Raw genomic sequence first — 19,807 nt, forward strand, 5'->3', positions numbered from 1 at the left:
AAAGGAGGACCTTTTATTAAATAAAACGATTTGATAAGATTGTTTGATTGTGTGGTATGATAGACGAGAATTTTTCTATTTCTACGTCAATTTATCCCTTTCTGCCCCCATTGTATAAAAATAAATAGTCAACGTATAGTTCGTATGATCTCAGTACTTAATTGATTTAAGTCCGATTATGACGTCGAATTTTCTTACTTTCCTCTGAATTATTTACTGTTATGAAAAAAGGCGACCATACCTGATGACGTCACATAGAAAGATCACATTTTTTTTAGATCATTCGAAAAGAAGGGATAAGTTTGCCTGCATATTGTTTGAAAATCACAAGAGAAACAGATTCCACCACCAAATCTCGTGTAACACAATATAACACAATATTAATCCCCTCTCGACAGTTAAATTTTAAATACATTTTTATTTGCGAGCCTCGCGTTTTAAATTTTAAAATTTAACTGTCTAGAGTGGATATATATCGTATCACACTCGATGCATTTGTAGAATCTATATTTATAATTGCTAAAGATTTATAACAGGTATGATGCCCAATATATCGTAGGTTGAAAAAAAAAATATAATTTGTCATTCAAATGAAAGGACTATTTTTCTTTTTCTTTTTTCACTTGTAAGTAAGTCATAATCTTTTAATTACATTGTTTAACAAGCGTTAGAAAGATACTTGCGATATATAAATTCAATTATTCTAGCTTGAACGGTCACCGTTTCGGGCTGACATGATTTTTTTGCACTTATCCAAACAGAATATTAATATTCCTATGACTATCCTACAAATACTTAACTTGATGTTGTATTGGCCAAATTTACTGGAATATGTTTTCTTTAATTTGTAAATTTAGGAACTCGTAATAGTTTAAATTAATTATTAAAATTTTCATTTGAATCAGGAAGTAGCTAGCGAACCATCGAAACAGTAGTTTTTAATTGAAATTTAATGTTGTAATGTAAAGGAAAGTCATTAGTTTATAGGTTTGATTTGAAAACGCATCGCTTCATTCCTTGTAAAAAAAAGGTGGAATAACCCTTAGGGATAATTAAATTTCATTTCAATTACATGTACTTGTAACATATTAAGCAAGCAAATGATTGAATATTCATATTTTATTTCTGTTTCCTAATTAATATTCCTTTTAATTGAACAAGCATGAGTAATAGCTTATCAGTTATGTTAGAACTTTTTAATGAAAACAGTCTACTAGAGTACAAGAAAGCATAACTGTAGCAAAAAAGAGCAAGAAACATTTTCGTCTTTCTCGGTTTGTCTATTGCAACAAAATGATCCGTGTAATCTTTTTATTAAATTTTGTTTTTGTTTGGACTTTATGTGAAATAGTCATAATAGAAAAACATGAAGACAAATATCTTAGAAATTATGTAATTTTTGAAGTATCTATGCCGATGTGGTCATTATGTGCCCAGTTTTGCTCTAGAGTGAAAATATGCAAATCTATCAACTTTATTGCATCAAATAAAACTTGTCAGATAAACTATGCTGAACCCGGTGAATATTACGGTGAACTTGTTGAGAGTTTAGGAAATAGCTTTGCTGCCGCCTCGAATTTTCCAAAGGTAAATATGATAAAAATATAAAATGTTTTAAAAACTATCTCAAATTATCTGTAAAATTGAATTGCATGACAAGGTCTAAAATTTATAATTAAGAGACAGAGGCAAGAAAAGCTCGGCGCAATATACATAACTTTGCATTTGTACTCGCTATCACATTTTGAGGTTCTCTTTTCAACACATATGATCGATGGATTGATAGTTGGTGTGAAACACTGTTAGTGTTTCTGTTGTTTCGTTGTTTTCATCTTAAAAGTGATGTGTTTACCTCAGTTTTATTTTGTAATCCAGATTTGTTTTCTCTCAATCGATTTATGACTTTTAAACAGAGGTATACTACTGTTGCCTTTATTAATGTAGTCGAACGTAGTACTTTTATTATAATATGATAGATCACAATTTTTGGAAAATGAATCATCATGCATACCATGATAAAATGTTGTACGCCAGACGTGTGGTTCGTACATGAAAGAATCATCAGTGACGCTCATATCAAAATATTTATAAAGCCAAACAAGTACATAGTTGGAGAGCATTGAGGATCCAAAAGTTCTAAAAATGTGTGCCAAATACGGCTAAGGTAATCTAATCCTGGGATAAGAAAATCCTTATTTATAAAAATTACTACATAATTGATATTCATTTCAACACCGAAATGCTGACTACTGGACCTAGTACCATTAAAGTACGAAGTTGAAAAACAATATCCTAAATTTCGAAAGGTTGGTGACATATAGCTAAATCCTCCTGAATTGACTTTATATACAGTATTACTGACAGTCAATCAACCCTTGTCTTGATCATGTTAATTTTGATACCTATATATTTAACGAGAGGCAGAATTATTTACGATACAAAAGATGATGTTTTATATCTTATTGTAAGTTGTCCGTTTTAAGTTGGTGACGCCTGAAGCTGATTTCTGTTTTTTTGAAAAGTACCCAATTTCCATTCTCAATTTTAAGGTTATTTAATTTAATTTTGGATGTAACACGTCTTCTTATTGGCTTATGTTGTTTTGTTTATCAGCTCATAGATGTAATTAAGTCATGTGAACGTGACGTCGTCAACGTTTTTTCATGGTTTTCTCTGGTTTAAAATGGAATTTAGAATTAAATTATAAGAAATAATTGTAATATTTTTTCTGTCTATTCGAAATAACATCAAAAATGTGGTGCACACTTTAAAATAACCCGCTACGCTACGCGGGTTATTTAGTGTGCACCACATTTTTTATGTTATTGCTTCATAGACAGAAAAATATTACAGTCATTCCTCTAACATATATAGAGTTCAGATAAAATTGAACAAAACACTTATGATTTATGGGGCATCTTTATAGATATTAACATGTTGTCCTCATGAAGGTTTTTCTTCGCATCAAGTTTTGTAAAGTATTTAGTTTTAAGCTGAACGATTTTTCATCGAGAAGAATTTAAACGATCATGTCCAATTAGACTGCATATAGTTATACAGTGAAACCTTGCGAAACAGAATCCAGTATAAAACGAAAACCTGTATAAAACAGACATGTTCTTAAGCACCGTCATATCAATTTGTATGCGTTGTGAACGTGATAAAACCGAACAAAATATTTAGTCCCGAAGAGGTTTGGTTTAAAAGGTTTTACTGTATCTACTTATTTGTTTACCTGTCACTTTTTAGGAACTAGCTGGTGCATGTCAAGGCCACGACTGTAAGCTCAATGAAGTTTGCATGCCAAACGGGACAACCTACTATTGCTTTCCATGGACTCAACCGTTTGCCAAACGTAGTAAGTTTACTGTATTATAAAAATCGTGTATGCATAAAAAAAGAAATTGTGTATCAAAACATCAAACAAAACATAAAATAAATGAGGAGGTCCAGTTAGACCCCTTTTTGGCCCCAAAATATAGGTGTTTTACAAAATTGTTTGAATGTAATCTTTTAGTTAATTTTTGGAAAATATAACGCTTCTGCTACATAGATATGGGCTGTGTTTGACAATACAATGCACATGTATCGGGTACTAGCATCATTCAGTCATGCTAAATTACTGAAATCTTCACAATTTTAGCATTTTAGTTAAATTCAAGACGGTTTCCGTCTTAAATGAAAGTGCGTTCCTTCTTAATATTGGACTGTAAGTTGTATTTGATGGTAGTACATAATATATATATAGGTTGAGGATGATGCGGCCACTTTCATTTTTGACAAAAAAATGCTAAAAGAAAGAACTTGTGTATCAAAACATCAAACAAAACATAAAATAAATGAGGAGGTCCAGTTAGACCCGTTTTTGGCCCCAAAATATAGGTGTTTTACAAAATTGTTTAAATGTAATATTTTAGTTATTTATTGCAAAATAGAACGCTTCTGCTATATAGATATGGGCTGTGTTTGACAAGTGGCCGCATGTGCGTTCCTTCTTAATATTGGACTGTAAGTTGTATTTGATGGTAATACATAATATATATATATATATATAAAGGTTGAGGATGAACACGGATTCGGCCACTTTCATTTTTGACAAAAACTATCTGAAAAGCGACATTGTAAGGCATATTTGATAGATTTTTCATATTTAAGCTTGAATCGGAGCGTTTTTAATGACCAAATCAGTTAAAATCTTTCAAATAAACTCATTGAATCAACTGAAATAGACACTTAAGTGTTTAAAAAGTGTCCAAAATCTTTCGTCAGATGAAACCTGAAATTTGAGGCCAAAACTGGCCCTTAACGGACCTACTCCTTTAAATCACCAAGTTTCCATATATAGTGGAGCGGCGGAGCAGACAATTTCAGAAATTTAAATTACCTAAATACCTCATGGACTTTTAATAGCTCGTTGGAAAGCTGAAATCGTGTACTTTTTGAAAATAGGTGTCGTCAATATGAAAGCTGGTACCATTATGCCGAAAATCAAGGTCAAAGGTCATCACTTAAAAAATCCTATTTTCATCTCGAGAAACAATACCATTGATATTTTTCAAAATTAATAATCTATTCAATAAATTAAATGAGTATTACTATGTATCAATGTCTTAGTTCATACAACTTTGTTTTTTTATTTGGACTTGACGTCAAAAGAACGTTATATTTAACTTTTTTGAAGGTAGTCCGTGGTATACAAATTTTAAAGCCTAATAAAAACCAGTAGCAAAATAACCTTGATATTTCACCTCGACAAATAGCATTTCTTAAATACTTCAGGAAAAAAGTGTTTAAAAGAGTATCCGAAATGCATAGTTTATAAATAAAACAATAAAAATGTGCAGCCGTGCTAAATTTCCTTTCAGTTTTGAAGGATAAGACATGTCACTGAGTTTTCCTTAAATGAACTTTCTCAATACAAGATACCTTTTGATATAATATAGATATTGGAGTGGTAAACTACACAATGAGAGCAAGCATTTTGTAGAAATTATTCAAACATTAAGACGTGAACGTTAATTTTGGTACTAGTATCTATGATGAGTTTAATTTCATAAAATTGAAACGTGGGACAAAAAACCCATAATAAACCAAAATAAAACTATCAAATATTGTAACAAAAACTATTTTCATGATATTTCATCTGTGTCATCAGCTATGTCAGCGGATACTGACTGCACATAAATCAGTGCAGGGAAGACCCTGCTCCTTGAAAACACATGCTTCCTGGCATGCTTTTTTCCCCTTTCACGAACAAATAAGATCTTGTAGAAAGTCTGATGACATTTGTCCTTCAAAGAAAACTGGCTCTAACTTGTCATTTTGTGCAGTTTTCAAACCAAAAGCACATGGGGAGCCATTATTTAGGTTGGCCAAATTTGCCGACACCCAAACTTTGCTTTGCCAGATTGCACGCAGTACGTGTTGTTTTAAACGGATTCACATGGCGGAAGCTTTATAAGACTTTTATCTTTATTGATAGCCAACTGATGTCTCAGCAAATTTAAATCGTTGTGACATTTCTTAAATTTGTACTTTGAGTCGTATAAAGCAGCAACAAACCCCTAGCAGCAACTACCGCACTATCAACATCATCTTGTGTTAAGGCTACAAGATTACTGAAACGGCTTGGTTTTAATCTCAGGAGGTTGAATACTGACTTTTTACCGATTCCAAAAAAACTTGAAGTGGAATCACACCCACTCAGAACATGAACGACCGGCAGAATACCGGTGACAACTGGGTCAATAGATGAAACAATGTCGTGAACTGGTATAAAACGTCTATTATCCTTCAAGCTACCTATTGAACCAGTTTGAACCCATAATTCTTTTGTATTTTTAAGCATTGGGTAGAAATGTTCTAGTTGGCAACATTGCTTCTGACATTTCCAATGATGCTTCGTCATTTGCAGGATAATAATCTCCAGAAATGTATACATTTTCCATTTTTTTTGTCTTAATATTGAGGCGGCTGCATAGAGTACATGCATATCGGTTTGTTCATTGGTTTTGGTGGAGCTACATGTACTCAAGTCGGCTTTTATCTCAAGCAATTCTAATTCTGCTTTGATGCTATTAGCTGCCTTAACAGCGTCGCCAATGGAAGTGTCGCTAGCAAATACAATACTAGATTTACCTTGTCCTTGTTGAGCAAAAAATACAATTGCATCCTTGTAGTGCTTCTCAAGTTTAGCCTTAAGCTTGGAGGAATTACAGTAGGTCTTACTTATTTTATCAGGTAAAAAAGACTGGTACATTGTCAAGAGTGATGACAATAGAAGAGACTTTTTGTTACAAATGAGGTCTCTGTCTATTATTCCAACCACTCTTTCAAATGCCAAATCATACGCTGATTTATCATTTGAATTTGGTCTATATGCCAAGTATGTAGTCAGACATGCTGCATGATACACTGCTTTATTGAGCAAATTCTCTTTCTCTATTCGATCAATCATTTCAGCGTCGCATGCTCTAATAGCAGCATCTTTAAGATTGGCTAACCGTTCAGCGGATGAAATGGTATGTAATGTTTTCACCCTTTTATGTGACATTTTTCGGCAAATAATACACTTTGATGTATCGAGAGGGTGATCATAATTTCCAGGCACCAAAGAATTAGAGAAATCGTAATTTATATCTGGTGTTTCCTTTTCAGCTGAAGAACATGCTACTGCTTTTAAATTATGTTTACTTGTGTAGCTTTTAAAACATGATCTATGGTACCTAAATACGGGTAATTTACTAGATATTTCATTGCAGAACTCATCAAAAAAACTGAACAAATCATCACGTCTCTTTGCTGCAGCATTTATCAGGCTTTTTCTTCCAAATTCCGTTGATGTTATCAAATTTTCATCATCAACAGAATTGCAGATAATGCAATTGTCAACACCAACTTCCACTCTCCTTTTTTTGGCATTCGGAGGGACTAGTTTTAATGAGACTGATAAATTGTCCATTTGATGAACTAAGAAACAAATCAAACACACCTGAAAACCAAACAAACCCTACAATGATATTCACTTTTCCCGTTGAAATCAACAAAATCTAATACACAACAATACCAAACAATATAAATTAATCACAAAGCTTCGGAAATTACAAAATGAACAAGAAATATGCTTGAAAACGACTACAATCAACCTTCGAAAAATTGCTGAATGTTGGACTATAAATAGAAACCACAACAATGTCGGTAAATTTGTGACAAATATTCGGACTTCAAATCTCAATAAAAAGCCGATATTTAGCCAAATATTTATCTTATAAAGAATTTACTGCAAAAAGTAAATCGAGTCGATTGAAGAATTATACGACGGCTTTATTGTTGTGACTTTAAAGTACAACTATACTGCAAGTGCAAATAATGCTAGGTGAAAAACGATGATTTTTCACTGTTATTTTCAACCATTTTCAGATGCATTGTGCTCTCCATATAGGACTTTTTAAAAATGCTCTTAAATTGTATGCAGTTCAAGAATAACTATATTTACCAATTTCGTTCACAAATTATTTTTTAGAACGTGTTTGATATGAAATATGAGTACCGAATCAGCAGTGGGGTATACGATGCAAGTTGGGTAACGTCGGGCTTAAATTAAAATATTGTTTGTTTGCAGTTTACCGACCGACCCTTGAAAATCCTCCCGACTGTGAAAATTTTATTGCTTTATATTTGAAGATTTTTTTTTAATACTTCTATTGACGCGATCCAGAACTTTGGGTCCTTTCCAGAAATGATTTAAAGTCTGGGTCAATTACGCATTTCAATTTCGGTTTTTCTTAGCTTCGCGTCAAGCGTTCATGTAACAATTTAACGATAAAGCACATGGAAATTGTTTACAGGTATCCATGAAGTCACGGAGGAGTACTTTATTACATAATAATAACACAAAGACACACATTATTGAACAAAGAATGCTCGCAGGTACTGAAAGCTAGTTCAAAGCCGCATTTTCAACTAATAGATAAGCCATGTGATTATGGACTTTCCGAATTGATTTTCCTCTGAGTTCAGTATTTTTGTGATTTTACTTTTTACGTTGTCGTCTCGTGTCAATTTTAAGACAGATAACAAACAAAAAAGTTTATTAGTAAACTGTTTATACAGATTCAGGCACATGTAATGATGTGTGATGATATCATTGACATTGATGCAGCGGATATTCATAACTGACACGATAACCATTCTGTCTCAAACAAATCGGGTACAGAATCTGTGGAGCCTGACTTTATGGAACCAATTTCAGTGGTTATATAATTCGACAGCAGCTTGAAGTATGGCATATTTTCTACAAATCGTTGTGAAGACGACAAAGATGAAACCACTCCTCCGCGACTTAAATCTTCATGGATATCTGTAAACACGCCTGTACGGAGGAAGCACAGGCACTTGTTTCTATCCATTGGAAGACCCACTATCAACGTATATTTACGAGAAAGTACCCAACTACTTTTTTTCACCTCTCCGCTTAAAACCCTTATTTCTCTGTCAATTCAGTCTCAAATTTTTTGTTCCATACACCATTCGATTCATGAAAAGTTTTTCTTTCAAGTGATATGCATTGTATTTTCCCTTAGAGTACCCCCTCGTAAATATACGTTGATAGTGGGTCTTCCAATGGATAGAAACAAGTGCCTGTGGGAGGAAGGGCTCATTTGAAATGTTAATGGATATAGATCATGCCAAATCAATAAGAAGCAACCCTAACTACACAAAGATGTAGAGAAAATGAATGATTAGCTTGAAAAATAAATATACTCTCTCTATATTAAATCTATCTTCGATTGCAATGAGTATGCTCCTTTAGGATAAGGGGGGCTGCCCCACTCATTGCAATTATTCTCTTTCTTACAATATTAAATATACCCAAACTGTGTGGCCTGTGTGAATTCAATTAAAACATGTCCTTAGGAGCTATGCTGCCAATTTTTTTTATGCATTAAAAACATTTCAGTACAGACCATTTACTTTTAATGGGGTGCTATGGATTTCACCCCAAACTTTAGATTTCTTTGGTTTTCTTTAAAGCCTGGCAAAAATATAACCTTATCACATATAATTAAATATTGTTAGAAATATGAAAACAGTCGAATGTCTTAATACTTTTTTTTCAAGTTGCCTTTTTTTCAATTGAGGAAGATTCAATGGTTATTTTTTTTTTTTATTAAAAATACACTCTTTAATACATTGTCTTGTAAATCTTTAATATCTACATTTTTCTGATGAAAATACTCTACTCATGAAAACATTCTAGTCAAGAAGCATACATGTCTGAATATATTTCTTTAAAACAGTTCTAGTCATAATGACATTCCTTGTTTATAAGTGTTCCAGTATTTAATAATTATACCATATTTTATGTCATAAATTGGATAATGACACTATGTTAAAGTTTCAGTTTTGGTTAAAAAAAAATTTATCTGAAAATGCCTGTTCATTTGATGTTGGTTTTCAGCATGTCCAGTGTTTGTTGTTTTAAAATGTTTTTTTTTTTTCTTCACAAGAAACTTGGTTTAGTGTAACTGTTTGTTTAAACTGTATTTTGGCTGATAAAATAAAATATTTTTCCTACCTACCGACCCTTCAGTCTGAAGGTACAGTCGGAAAACTGCAAACAAACATATTTTTAAGGTTGACCTCAGTTAAGACTATTTTTAACGTCATTTGTACCACATTTTATTTTGACGACAAACATTTTTCAGAAGTTGAATAATCGATAGACATTTTAAGCTATTAAAATCCCATGAGGTATTTAGGTAATTTAAACTCGTTAACTAAGCGACTTTTTTAACTTTCGCCGCTCCACTAATATAAGCTCATTGTAGAAAATATATTAATTTTATACTGTACAAGCTTTAGAAACAACTTTTGCGGTGACTTACTTAATCATTTTTCTTATAGACTTGACACTTGTTTTGGACTTTTTAATACTTTGAGAGTCACACAGAGACCAAAAGCAATTTCTATTAAATTATTCAAAGATGTGATGTCAACGTTTACAGTGATCTATAATAAAATGCACCATAGAAGCTCCACTAAATGCATGGTCCAGGAGAAACAAGTCCGGCTAGAATTGTATTTTTTAGAATAAGAAACTGTAATTAGTTTAGACGATTGCTATTTGGTTTGCTGGTATACAATTATCATGATTATATAACTTTCCTTTATATTGTCAAAAGAGGCAGATGATATAAAGAAAATACTCAAAACTTAAAAGTCGATACGAAACCTTACGCGGAAACGGCACAAACAAAGTTATGAGGAGACACTCCGTAAATTGTATGGACACCATCACGAATTGTGTCTCTGTCTTAACTAGCTAATGACATTTTTACCACGTCTTAGATTTTTGTTTGCCATTAACGTCGTCTGGTCTTTTTAGTACTGTTATACCACTGTCCCAGGTTAGGGGGAAGGTTGGGATCCCGCTAACATGTTTAACCCCGCCACATTATTTATGTATGTGCCTGTCCTTAGTCAGGAGCCTGTAATTCAGTGGTTGTCGTTCGTTTATGTGTTACATATTTGTTTTTCGTTCATTTTTTTGCATAAATAAGGCCGTTAGTTTTCTCGTTTGAATTGTTTTACATTGTCTTATCGGGGCCTATTATAGCTGACTATGCGGTATGAGCTTTGCTCATTGTTGAAGGTCGTACGGTGACCTATAGGTGTTAATGGCTGTGTCATTTTGGTCTTTTGTGGATAGTTGTCTCATTGGCAATCATACCACATCTTCTTTTTTATACTATCCCCGAATTTGCGAGTTTTGCTGAGTGTGATTTCGCTTTACTATAAGACGTGTCAGTGTTCTTTGCTATCCAGAATTAATTTATTTCGTTATGATGTTTTATTTGTAATTCTGATCGGATATTGTTAAATCTGTTATCGTTTGCAATTGTAATTCTTAGTTTTAATATTCTATCCGTATGTAAAAGCGAAGATAATTAATCACCCAGTTCAATTATAACATTTTAGTCTGGGGCAACTTGACGTATTCGATTTTTTTTTATAGTTTCATTTAGAAGAAATATCGATATAGCTTGGTAATACGATTAATTATCTAATTACTAACACAATTCTACTTTAAATAAATTCTAATTGTTATAGTATATAACTAATACCATAATTACAAACCTGATTTTTATACGCCCGTCGTCTTTTAGACGGGACGTATTATGGTATACCGTTGTCCTTCTATCCGTCCGTCCGTCTGTCCGTCCGTCCGTCCGTCGTCCACACTTCGGACAATAACTCAAAAACGCTTTCACCATTTTCCATGAAACTTTAGTGAATTGTTTATATCTATTGACGTAAGCTCCCTTTCGTTTTTTTTTAATTTCAGATTTTAAGTTTTGGATTTATGGGGCTTTATTCATAAAAAAGGGGGGATTTTCCACACTTCGGACAATAACTCAAAAAGGCTTTCACCAATGTCCATGAAACTTTGGTGAATTGTTTATATCTATTGGTGTAAGCTCCCTTTCAATTTTTATAAATTTCAGATTTTAAGTTTTGGATTTATGGGGCTTTATTCATAAAAAAGGGGGATTTTCAACACTTCGGACAATAACTCAAAAAGGCTTTCACCAATGTCCATGAAACTTTGGTGAATTGTTTATATCTATTGATGTAAGCTCCCTTTCAATTTTGATAAATTTCAGATTTTAAGTTTTGGATTTATGGGGGCTTTATTCATAAAAAAGGGGGATTTTCAACACTTCGGACAATAACTCAAAAAGGCTTTCACCAATGTCCATGAAACTTTGGTGAATTGTTTATATCTATTGATGTAAGCTCCCTTTCAATTGTTATAAATTTCAGATTTTACATTTCCGTGTTATGAATTTTTATGCTTAAAAAAGGGGGGATTTTCCAATTTTGGGACAATAACTAACACTTTCACAAAATTTTATGCAACTTTGATAAATTGTTTATATCTATTGACATAAGCTCCCTTTCCATTTTTATAAATTTTAGATTTTACGTTTTTTTATATAATGAATTTTTATACTGAAAAAAGGGGAATTTTATGAAACTTTGGTGAATATATTAATGTAACATCCCTTTTGATTTGTATATATTTCTAGTTGATCATATAAATTCATTTAAAGCATAAAAGACAAGTTAAAAGAGCAACGGGCGTATCATGCGCTAAAGCGCAGCCCTTTATTAACTATATCATACTTTGAGAAAATTTACCTGTGATGTCATTTTGTAGCGTTATTCAGTTGGTGACATTTTATGGTTCTTTTGTGCGGTTTTATGTGCTGTCCTACTTTTTGTTTTTTGTTTTAATGTTTGGTTTTATTATGTGGTTAGTCACTACTTTGGTGTTGACATGAACATCAGTAATATGGTCATTTTTATAAATTTACTGTTTGCAAAAGTATGAATTTTATTCTAAATACTAAGGATTTTTTTTTAATTCAAGGCATAGATATCCTTTGCCTTATTTAGCACAACTGTTTAGAATTTTTGGTCATCAATGCTCTTCAACTTTGTACTTGTTTGGCTTTCTTTGCTATTTTTGATCTGAGCGTCACTAGTGAGTCTTATGTAGACAAAACGCACGTATGGTGTATTAGATTATAAGTCTGGTACCGATGATAACTATTAACATGTCGAAATGTCCTATTGTAATGTTTATTTGTGTATTTCTCTGTTCTGAATGTTTTTGCATTTGTTTGTGCTGTAATCCTATCATGTAATGTTGTCATTTTGGTGTCATATTTGACATTGCCATTAAAGCGAGAGGTTTGGCTAGCCATAAAACCAGGTTCAATCCACCATGTTTTCTTAAATGTCCTGTACCAAGGCAGGAAAATGTCAGTTGTTATTTCATAGTTCTTTTCTGTGTGCGTTGCATTGTTGTTTTGTTTTTTTGTTGCACTTCAGTGTTTCTGTTGTTTCGTTGTTTTCCTCATATGGTTGATTATTTTACCTCAGTTTTAGTTTGTAACCCGGATTTGTTTTCTCTCAATCGATTTATGACTTTCAAACAGCGGTACACTACTGTTGTCTTTATTTGCCACTCCATGAAAAAAACCTAACGAAACGCACGAATAGACAAACAATATTACAAAACTATTACATGTACATAGAAAACCGAAGACCGAGCAACAAGAATACTTCCGAAATTCGGTTGTAATTGTTGGTGCTCCGGATTGGTATAAAGGCTTTTTTATATGTGTAAATAATCAAAAATAGTTTAATATGCAACATGTCTACCTTGCCGCGTTTTTTTACTTGTCTTGTCCCTTGTCAAGTTGTTATGTCTAATTATTTTTGTTTAAATTAACCTTCTAGACAAAAAAAAAAGATAATTAATAAATAATAGAAAACAAAATATCTCAGGCATGTACCGAAAATTGAATCCGCGAAATGTTTTAAGCAATCACGTTTTGAATGATTATAGAAACTAAGAATGTCACTTTGGAGTCTTTCGCCTCTCTGTTGCAACCTCTCTAATGAATTCATTAATATTGGTTTTAAAAGTACTGTTTAACTAAATACATTTATTGCATAATGCAACGTGAATGTTGAAGTGTGGGTGTAAGTCTTTTCCGGATAATAAATCTGAAAGCAGAATTATTCAACCAATGAAAAAGAAATATATTTTTGTTTAAAGATAAAACATGTATTTGTGAAATACTTTTTGTATTTAATCATAGACAACGGGGATATTCGATTGTGTTCCCTAGTTTTAATTATTATTCAAATTAAAAATTGAAAAAAAACTTACCTTCCCTTAGTGTAAAAAAAAACAATTAGTAGTATGAATATGATGTAGTTAAAATCAATTTTTTTAATTACACTTTATCCTGCAATCAGTCAACTATTGTACAGATAAAAATGTAACATGTACTAAAATGTACATTTTGGATTTATTTGTACTTTAACAAATAAAGTCTGCTGTTTTTAGCTTCCATGTTGATAAAGCGAATATTTCTGTTTGCGTAACAGTTCTTTAAGGTGTTCTCTTCGCTGTCCGTGTTGAAAGTATTTTTTGATTTGTATTTTAACAACTTAAGTGTTAAGTGCCACGTGAAAATTACAGGTTAACATCAATATAAGTATATTGCGGAAATATAAAATATGTTTGTGCTCGCTACGGAACAGGAGAAAAGCTCGTCGATCCTCGCTGTTCGTCCTGTTTCTAAAGAACGAACAATGTATTTTCTCTTTCTGACAATATTCATATATTGTTTATGTATTTGCCAGTGTTGTTTGATTAAGAATATATTTCTTTTTATTATTACATTAAGGTTCCACTAAAGTTAAAATATAGGACACTTCATAAACATCTAAACTTTGCCTGTATTTTTCAACCTATAATGAATAAAGTCATAAACTATGAGAACATATGTTCATTTAAACATACTTTACATATAAACACTGTGTAAATTGTAGATAAACTTGAAATTGTTATGTTGTGGCCAGACCGGTTCTTGGGGTGAACACTAAATTTTCAAAAAAATCTGGAGACCTGCGAGACGACTTTATTTGCTTAAAATTGGTATGGACGAATACTGTTACATGTAATGCAGGGCAAGCTCATGTTGATTTGTCACATACATATGTTTTAATGGCATATTTGTCCAATTTCTGTATTGTACCTTCGATATTCGTTCACTTAGATACATGAAATTAACTGAAACTCGAAAATCAATACATTTTATGAAAATACAGGCAAAGTTTAGATGTTTATGAAGTGTCCTATATTTTGACTTTAGTGGAACCTTAACCATTGGCTTATTAATGAAAATAAAGTAAACAATGCTAGTTACTTTATGATATATTCCCGACCATTCCCAATTCGCTTTGGCAATGTCTTGACACCATCCATTGTTGGGTGACGTCTGATTAGTAAGTCTTTTTCGGTTTGTGAATCTGCAGCATTTTACAAAGCAAAATCATTCAATCAATGACAACGTAATATATTTTTTCAAAAGATAAAACAAACATTGCAACTATCGTGTGTATCAAATCACAGAAAAAAAAGGTCAGATCAAACCTATCTTATCTACTTGACCTCCGAAGACCTCTAATGGTAATTTAAGCGATATAAACATAAATATAGATATAAATAGATACGAACTCGTGCAATTTGATGTTTCTATGTTTGTCAAATTTCATTTCATAGATTAAAAGGATATGTTAATCGTTGTGTTTCCCTGTATAAGGATGGTTTTTTTTGTAGATCGAATCAGTCAATCAAATGATTTGCCTTTGTTTCCCTTTCAATGTTTACATCTTCTTTTCCTTTAAATAACTCAACTCGCACAATTTATGCGTTATCCATCTCTAGCCAAGGGGTTAAATTGAAATTCATATACATACGGATTCGATGTGGTCGTTTCACTTGTAGGTGAATAATTCATCAATGTTTCAAAAGCTTATTTTGACAAAGTTGGACCATACTGTCTAAAACATCGAATTATTATTTCACTATTTCACGTTCATCAATGATTGAACAAAACACATCATATGTGAGATTTGTTTTATATATCTCGTATTTATAGCCCCTTTTAAAATAAATGCTAAAAATAACTAAAATACCATTTATCAGTTTTATTTGAACACGAATATCATTTTTATATATTTTATTTTTTTTTCAAATATAATTATGGAATGCAAAATGAATATGACAAAGTAAATATCCATTGAAAAAGTAGAGATGTTTGAACGTTGAAGTGTGTTTGTAAGCCTTTGTCTGTTAATAAATCGTAGGACAGCATGTTAAGAAGCAAATACAACCAATGGATGAAAACTAACTTAAAAAAAAAAATAAACAATAAATGCAGTTACTGTTTGTATTTAATTACAGAAAAAAGGAGATAAAAAATGTTTTATTTTCAGGGAATGAATGATGATTGATTCAGGCTATGGCCATGGAAAATGTTTTTATGGGCGCAGGACATTTGAGTGAAAATAATTAAACTACTAGGGGACATTTTAGCGCCGATATAAGAGCCAATTTTAGCGCCGGATTAATCTGTTCACCTGTATATTTCATAGCCCTTACTTGGTTGAATAATACTCACCTTACTATAACCATTCCCATTATGGTGAACAATTTAATAGTTGTCACTCAGCTATTTGCGATTTCCTTGATACTATTATCAAATTGCAAACAACCACATATTATATAAAATACAAAGTTCAGACGAGATAAAGAGAAAGAACAGTTACTAACGCAATACTGTGAACAGTATTGTACAGGGTATATCCAGATCCAATTACGGTCTCAAGGATATAAATTCCAGGCTAGAACGAATTTAACATTTCATTTAACCTTTTAGGGCTGTATTTTATCTAGGATATATATTCCAGATTAGAACGGACTTTTAACATTTAATTTAATCTTTTAGACTTTTAGTGCTGTATATTTTAATGGACATGATATGTTTTATATTGTGCTGTCTTGAGTCAATTAATATTTCGTTTTATTAATTTATCATTATATTATTTATTATAAATTTGTTAGCAATATTTCACTAAAATGGGTACTGACAATTTTAATTTTCGCTAAAATGGCGCTTAAATGGGTTGTACTTTGGCGCTAAAACGTCAGATTAGTTTTCGCTAAAATGTCCTATCAATGTGCTTACTTGTCCTCCGCCGGTTTTTATATTCTTTTTTTTTCTTGTTTCACGTTTTCGTCAATTAATTATTTGATAATTGAATACACACCCTTTGGTATATAGCGCTTAACAAAAAGAAGACCAACATAACAATTAATCATAAACATGCAGATTTAAATCAAATGAATTTTAGTAATCATCTTTTTTTTCAAGTTTTAAACTTCAGTGATTTTTTAGTCACGAATATATTCTTTTTTTTTTGCATAGTTGAATTTTTCGGTTTTTTTTATAAAGCTATATAATATTACATTTTCTATATCCATGGGTTATTGAAGAAAATAAAGCATAAAATGTAAGTAACTATATATTTCCATTCATTCTCAATTCGTTTTAATGCAATGAATTTGACAATGTCTTGATAACATCCATATACAGTAAAACCTGTTTAAACCGAACCTCGTCGGGACTAATACTTTTGTTCGGTATTGGCTGATGACATACATTTTCTTCCCTTTAGTTTGAAGAGTACACATGGCACTTTCCTCCTTTAAATGTTTATGAAGAAATCACTGGTAGATATTTTTCAATATTGGTAACGTTTTTCATTTTTAAATGTTTTTTTTTTTTGGCGGGAATGAAATAAATAATGTTTTAAAAGATCAAAACAATAAGATTATAAAACTCTTGAACCTGTATTTGATAGACACAAATATACTGTTTAACGTGAAACAAGAATGGTTTGATATAAAGGGAACTTTTGAGAGTTTAGATAAAAAGCAAATATCAAGTTAATATTCGGGAAAATCCGAAACTGAGGTTGCTATAGTTACAAAACTAAGTCGTTGACCCCATTTTTGTCCACCATATTTTGTTCCTCAAATCATGAAATACTTTCACACAAAATTTTAACGAAAAATCACTGGTAGAACTGAATAGGCAGTTTGGTCTTTAAGAACATTTTTGGTTTATGCAGATTTTCGGTTTATACATGCATGAACTGGTTTAGCCAGGTTTCACTGTATTTGACAATGTCTTGATAATACATCCATATACTGTTATAACACGTCATAGAAGTGAAAGTATCGGATTTATTTTACTGGGAAGTCACGTTATTTCATTGCATGTAATGGCATAATACATTTTGATAGAGGCTTACGGAAGAAATAACAATTATCTCCCTTTCTACATTTTCTATAGATTTTACACAGATATTTGTGGCATGCCCTGGAAATCAACAGTCAATATTGACCACTTGGAAAAACCCAAGCACGGGAATGAACTATGACATTGAAAACATTAAAAACCCGTGTACCAACATGAATAATCAACACATTAGGAGTACAATGATTGACAAATGGGGTGTGTTACCTATTGACCAGGTAAACTATTATATAACTTATAGATAATTTTACTTCCTAACAGGTATAAATTCAATCTAGTCATTCCTTAATCGAATGGATTTTGTTTATTCGAGAGCGTACCTGACGAGTCAGACGTCTTATTACATGTCTATCCTGTTACACATGTATTATCATTAATATGGTTATATTTATAAATGAAGTGTTAACTTTACCATTTTTTTTTTCGAAATATTAAGGATTTTTTTATCCCAGAAATAAATTAACGTAGCTGTATTTGACAAAACTTTTAGGTCTTTCTACCTTTCAACTTCGTACATTCTTTAGGCTTTTTTTCTTTTCATATTTGAACATCGCTGGCGAGTCTTTCGTAGACGAAACCCGAGTCTACCTCATAAAATTTCTATCCAGGTATCTATAATGATTACATTCAAAATGGATTACGGTAGAACTCCTCTCGACTTATGCATTTATGTTTTGTAATATGTAATATACTACAAAGATTTGCGATGTTTTAAGCATTGCACATAAAACAGGGCTACATTTTCTGAAGATACACATCATTGTTTGTGTATTAATCATATCTTTCAACTCATAAAAGCATGTGTAATACCCTTGCGTATTTACTTTAAGACTCAATACTGCATTGAAATACATCTGAATTCAAAGTTATATTTTCATTTCAGGTCAAAGTTGAGCTATTTAAAAATGGAGAACTAACTGTACAGATTTACTTTGATGGTCATGGTTCAACAAATTCTGATTGGTTTTCAAAAGATCGACTTCGTTCTAATTCGTTCAACGACTTGACTCAGTCGTCTATCACCAATTTGTTTTCAATGGACGGGTAATAATAGTCAAAGAGAGAGAGATTTATTGCTATTTTACATATGTTCCAGCCTTAAAAAGATGTTCTTATATCATCGGCAACCTAAGACCTTGCGTTTCTCTCCATATTGTGACTTTGTTGCTCTATATCCATCGCAGGTGCACTGATTGGCATATTAGTTATTTAGAACAGGGTTTATTGATTGGGTGTGATTGGACTTTTTTTTAGTACAGCGACTACATTTAGATCGCATTCGTTGATTGGTTAATATGTTAATAAAGAATAATAAAAAAGTATAAAAAAGATACCGACCTCCGAGTCAAATTCAAAAATAAAGCGTCTACAAAAACTGACAAAAGCAAGCGCTATCATTCAGACAGTCGGTTTTTCTTAAATTTTTAATCGTTTCAAAATATATACTTTATAACCTCCACAATGTTATGCTAATAAACAGTATGGTTTTTGACCATTGATTCGCATTGTTGTCTCATTTGCAATCATATTACATTTCGTTGTTTATTAATAACTAAATAATAGATACAGCGATAATAAAAATCTACATAATGACTCTGTCTCTGTTTATTTTTACAACAAGTATAATAATGTATCTCCTTATTTTTGTAAACAGGCATCCAAATTATGGCCGCCATTTATTCATCAGTAAAAGATCCGGAGGTTGTAATGCAGACTATGGTTGGTTGGTAGTGATCGACATCTCTGATGCCACTAGCCGTTATTGTAACTTTGATAGGCTACCAGGAAAGGCTTATCCATATATTTTGTATGGCGCTGATCATCATGTGGCACGATTTAATTATGGTAGGTCAGGCTCGTTGGTTCATGGTTAAATACTATATTACGTCGAATATACATTTACTGTAAATTCAGAAATTATTGCGAGGTTTTTATTATTGCAAAAAATGCGACAGAGTTGTAAACGCCATAATTCAAACTCTCATTTTGAAATATTTTATATGAATTAGACAGGACTTTTCACAATATCGTAAAAAAATTAAATCGCATTTAAGGTG

The 19,807-nt window shown here is 31.9% G+C and overlaps 1 long non-coding RNA gene across 1 annotated transcript; it reads left to right on the forward strand.

Moving 5' to 3' along the window:
- Positions 1-3,258: 3,258 nt before the first annotated feature.
- LOC143046741 (uncharacterized) lies at positions 3,259-18,769 on the forward strand. Its single transcript, XR_012969253.1, has 3 exons — positions 3,259-3,358; positions 17,787-17,968; positions 18,634-18,769. It is a non-coding gene; the product is annotated as an uncharacterized LOC143046741 (long non-coding RNA).
- The last annotated feature ends 1,038 nt before the right edge of the window (positions 18,770-19,807 follow it).

The sequence above is a fragment of the Mytilus galloprovincialis genome, chromosome 9 (genome assembly GCF_965363235.1).
Source record: "Mytilus galloprovincialis chromosome 9, xbMytGall1.hap1.1, whole genome shotgun sequence".
Taxonomy (NCBI): domain Eukaryota; kingdom Metazoa; phylum Mollusca; class Bivalvia; order Mytilida; family Mytilidae; genus Mytilus; species Mytilus galloprovincialis.